Source organism: Pteropus vampyrus, unplaced genomic scaffold, assembly GCF_000151845.1.
Source record: "Pteropus vampyrus isolate Shadow unplaced genomic scaffold, Pvam_2.0 Scaffold4, whole genome shotgun sequence".
NCBI classification, from domain to species: domain Eukaryota; kingdom Metazoa; phylum Chordata; class Mammalia; order Chiroptera; family Pteropodidae; genus Pteropus; species Pteropus vampyrus.
In genome coordinates, this window is record NW_011888785.1 from 16,161,119 (window position 1) to 16,166,693 (window position 5,575).

At 35.0% G+C, this 5,575-nt stretch overlaps 1 pseudogene; it reads right to left on the reverse strand.

Moving 5' to 3' along the window:
* Positions 1 to 4,490: 4,490 nt before the first annotated feature.
* Positions 4,491 to 4,609, reverse strand: LOC111743407 (annotated as a pseudogene).
* Between the last annotated feature and the right edge of the window lie 966 nt (positions 4,610 to 5,575).

The following is a 5,575-nucleotide window of genomic DNA, read 5'->3' on the forward strand; positions in this document are numbered from 1 at the left end:
CACAGTAATTGATTTGCAAATATTGAACCAAACTTGCATCTCATGAATAAATCCAACTTGATCATGGTATGTGATCTTTTAAATGTATTGCTGAATTCAGTTTGCTAATATTTTGTTGAGTGTTTTTGCATTTATGTTTATCAGAGATATCAGCCTGTAATTTGCTTATTTCATAATGTCTTTGGTTTTGGAATCAGAATAATGGTGGCCTTGTATAATGAGATTGAATATTTGGAAATAGTTTGAGAATAGGTATTTATTCTTCTTTGAATGTTTGCTAAAACTCAGCAGTGAAGTCATGTGGTCCAGAACTTTTGTTTGTGGAGTTTTTAATTACTGATTTGATTTCGTCAGTAGTAATCTGTCAGTTCAGATTTTCTGTTTCTTCTTGACTCAGTCTTGGGAGATTCTAAAAATGAATACGTTTCTAAAAATGAATACATTTCTTCCAGATTGTCCAATTTGTTAGCATACAATTGCTCATAGTATTTTCTTATAATCCTTTGTATTTCTGGAGAGTCAGTTGTCACTTCTCTTTCATTTCTGATTTTATTTATTTGGGTCCTCTCTCTTTTTTCTTGATAAGTATGGTTAAAGGTTTATCAATTTTGTATATCTTTTTTTAAAAAAGCTTTTAGTTTCATTGATCTTTTATATTTTTTAAACTCTATTTCATTTATTTCCACTCTGATCTTTGTTATTTTCTTCCTTCTACTCATTTTAGGCTTTGTTTGCTATTATTTTTCTAGTTCCTTTAAGTTTAAGGTTAGATTGTTTATTTGAGATTTTTCTTGTTTCTTGAGGTAGGTCCGTACTGCTATGAATTTCTTTTTTAGGACTGCTTTCGCTGTGTCACATAGATTCTGAATCATCGTGTTTTCATTTTTATTTGTCTCAAGGTATCTTTTGATTTCTTCCTTGATGTCATTGCTAACTCATTTGCCATTTAGTAGCATGTTACTTAGCTTCATGTGTTTGTGTATTTTTCAGGTTTTTTTGTAATCGATTTCTAGTTTCATACCTTTGTATTCAGAAAAGACTCTTGATATGGCTTCAATCTTCTTAAATTTATTGAGACTTATTTCGTGGCCTAAAATGTAGTCTATCATAGAAAATGTTCCATGTGCACTTGAGAAGAATGTATATTCTGCTTCTTTGGGGTGAAATCCTCTAAAAATATCAATTAAATTTATCTGGTCCAATATGTTGTTTAAGGCGATTTTCTTGTCGATTTTCTGTCTGGAAGATCTGTCCATTGCTATCAATGGGGTGTTAAAATCCCCTCCTATGACTGTATTAATGTCAATCTTTCCCTTTACGTTGGTTAATATTTGCTTTACATATTTAGGTGCTCCTATGTCGGGTGCATAAATGTTTACTAAGGTTATGTCCTCTTGTTGGATTGATCCCTTTATCATTATGTAACATCCTTCTTTTATCTCTTATTATAGGCTTTGTTTTAAAGTCTATTTTGTCTGATACAAGTATTGCTACCCCAGCTTATTTTTTCATTTCAATTTGTGTGAAATATCTTCTTCCATCTCTTTACTTTCAGTCTCTGTGTGTATTTTGATCTGAAGTTGGTCTCTTATAGACAGCATATGTAAGGGTTTTGTTTTCTTATCCATTCACCTATCTTTGTCTCTTTTCAGTGCCTATTCTTTATTGAATTCTTATAGTTCACATTTCTTTCTTTTCTTTTTCTTTATAGCATTAAAAAATTATTGAGGTGACATTGATTAATAAAATTATATAGGTTTCAGGTGTATAATTCTATAATGCATCATATGTATATTGCATTGTGTGTTCACCACCCAAAGTCAAATCTCCTTCTGTCACCATATATTTGACCTCCTTTACCCTTATCTACCACCCACCCTCCCCCTTTCCCTCTGGTAGCCACTAAACTGTTGTATGTGTCTTTGAGTTTTTGTGCATTTGTCCTGTTCGTTTGTTACTTTCAGTTTTAAATCCCACATATGAGTGAAATCATATGGTTTTTAACTTTTTCTGCCTCATTTATTTTGATTAGCATGATAATCTCGAGATCCATCCCTATTGTTGCAAATGGCAGTATTTCATCTCTTCTGATGGCTGAGTAATATTCCATTGTATATATGTACCACATCTTCTTTATTCAATTATTTATTGAAGTACACTTTGGTTGTTTCCATGTCTTGGCTACCATAAATAATGCTGCAGTGAACACCAGGGTACATATATCTTTACAGATAAATGTTTTCAAATTTTGGGGATAGACACCCAGACGAGGGATTGCTGGGTGATTCTATTCTTAATTTTTTGAAGAACCTCCATATTGTTTTCCATAGTGACTCTACCAATTTACATTTCCACCAGCAGTGTAAGAGAGTTCCTTTTATCCCACAACCTCTCCAACACTTGTTGTTACATGTCTTGTTGAGAATAGCCATTCTTACAGGTAAGAGCTGGTATCTCATTGTGGTTTTGATTTACATTTCCCTAATAGCTAGTGAGGTTGAGCATCTTTTCTTATGTCTGTTGGTCATTTGTATCTCTTCTTAGGAGAAGTGTCTGTTCAGATCTTCTGCTATTTTTTAACTGGATTTTTTTTTATTGTTGAGTTGTATGAGTTCTTTATATGTTTTGGATATTAACCTCTTAGAAGTGTTGTTTGCAAATATTTTCCCCATTCAGTTGGTTGTCTCTTTCTTTTGCTAAATTTTGTTGTTGTTGTGCAGAAGCTTTTTAGTTTGATATACCCTATGTCTTTTAATTGGAGCATTTAATCTACATCTGAAGCGATTATTGATAGTTACATAGTTATTGTCATTTTATTATTCATATTTATGTTTATTTGCCCCTTCTTCTTAAAGAAGTCCCTTTAACATTTCTTTTACGACTGGCTTGTGGTGCTGATCTCCTTTAGCTTCTTCCTGTCTGGGAATCTCTTTATCTCACCTTCAATTTTAATTGGTAGCTTTGCCGAGTAGAGTAGTCTTGGTTGTAGGTCCTTGCTTTTCATCACTTTGAATATTTTGTGCCTATTTCCTCTGCCTTGCAAATTTTCTGATGAGAAATCAGCTGACAGTCTTATGTCAATAACTAGGAGTTGCCTTTCTCTTGCTGCTTTTAGAATTCTTTGTTTGTTTTTTAACCTTTGGCATTTTAATCATGATGTGTCTTGGTGTTTCCTTTTTGGGTTTATCTTGTTTGGGACTCTCTGCACTTCTTGAACGTGTATGTTTATTTCCATTGCCAGTCTAGGAAAATTTTTTTATCATTATTTCTTCAAATAAGTTCTCAATCCCTTGCTCTTCTTTTTCTGGTACCCCTATGATGCAACTATTATGTTTGATGTTGTCCTAGATATCTCTTAAACTTTTCTCATTTTTTTAAGATTCTTTTTCTTTTTCTTTTTCTTTTTTTTTTTTTGCATCTTACAAATATAATGTTAAGTGAAAGAAGCCAGACACAACGTCATACATACTGCACGAGTTCATTTACATAAAGTTAAAAAACAGGGAAAGGGCTCAATAGGGAACAATGGATACCACCGGCACTTCTGTACAGAGTGAATCTTGCTTCAGTCCTCACTCCAACAATGTCTCCCTGCGTTTTCTAGTATTTAACATTTTCAGCATCGAGAATTACTATGTTTTGTAAATGGAAATACCACTACTAAAAACAAAATGTTGTAAATAAAATGATGTCCTTTGTTTCCAAAGACTATTGATACACTAGAGATATGCAAAAATGATAATAAAAGCAAAATATTTCATGGCAAACTTTGGGAGTAAGTTTAGAATTATAATCTGCAAGTTATCTCGGAGTAAACGCTGCAGCCGCAAGCACCACCAGTGAGGATTCTCAGGGCAAACAGAAAATGGATTAAGTGTGGCCACTAGAAAATTTTAAGTTACATATATGGCTTGTATTATATTTCTGTTGCACAGTACCGGGTTGGACTACATGATTTTCTTTAGTTATTGTCTTTCATTAAAATTCTTGGATAGTAATCAGTCCTTAGAGTTTTTCCTCTCAAAATGTTTTTATAACCTTCCCAGTTCCTATATACATCGTGTTTCCTTAACCATGGACCTAAATTATCTTCAAGATGAAAAAATTTATATAACACTGAAAATAATTTGGAAATAAAAATCTTTGTTTTAGATTTCCATATACTTTTTTTTTTAGAAACTTTTAATTCCCAACTGAACACCACCAGGAATTCGGAGTAATATTTAGAAGTTGGAATGTTCTTCGTCACACCATATGAATTGCATTTGACGCTTCCTTCTTAAATTGTCAGTGGAGTTCAAGAACCATGTGCCTGAAATTAGAGCAAATTACCAGTAGATGGTGGCCTTGCAATTTTGCAGCAGCTAGGACTTTTAGCCTATTTTTATTTTTATTTTTTTTAGGTGAGGCAACCCTTGGTTGACCTCGCAGATTTCAAAGATCTTGTCATCTTACAATCACTTATTTTTTATTTTTTTAAAAATTTTTTACGCCTACAGCACCCGATCTTCCTAGGTGGTCTCCCATCCAAGTACTAACCAGGCCCGACCCTGCTTAGCTTCCAAGATCAGACGAAATTGAGCTTGTTCAGTGTAATATGGCCATAGACACTTTTAGCCTATTTTCATTTTTCTAAGACCGTAAACTTTATGCTACCAAATACAGAATAACTATATGTTAGTGGTTACAAAATTAAACTCACTCTGCTCTCAGATGTGAAAATTGTGAGTGTCTTTCAGGTGTTCACCATGAAATCTGTGGCTTATGAACATATAATATTCTTTTCTTCTATATCCCAGTTTGGGCAAGACCAAGCAGACCCTCTCTACTGCCTTGGCCTCACCTAGGTTCTTTGTGAGAAGGATTTTGCTGACTAGGTTCTGGCTGAGCATTTTCTATATCCTCCATCTAGTACCTGGGCAGCTGACTCTGCAAACTCCATGCCAGGGTGCTCTTACCTCTTATCATTGTGGGCCCCATGGCAGGCTTTCTGGATATCAACTCATAATCCATTTACCATTTGTCCTGTATTGGAAGCACGTTGAATTCTCTGGATCATCCACCTGAGAGATAGGAAGTTGTCTCTTTCTTTTGGCAAGACCCCTTTACTCCATTTAAAGACACTGCTAGGCCTGCCCCATGTTGGCATAGAACACCCTTCTAGGGCACCACACTGGAAACAGGGCAGGTGCACCACTGCTTTCAGACTCCCCCTCGCCCCCACCTTATCTAGTATCTCTTCTCCACCAGCCTCCATGTCAAACACTGGAGAAGGGACAGAAGGGACACCAGGACTCATGCATCCTACTTTCTCTTGCCTCTCCTGATTAACTACCTCTACTTCCCCCTCCCACCCCACATAGCTCTTCTTGCTCTCACCCGCTGACTGCGTGGAGGAGGCTTTTGTTTCATGCCATTATTCACCCTATATTTTATTTTCTTTATGTCATATGATCCTTCTCTACAACCCCAGCATCACATCTGAACCTTAAGGCAAGTAGAGATAAGAGAACAATCAACTCACACCTAAGAGTTGCTGATTCAGTAGAGATTTAAAAAATATTATACGTTAACC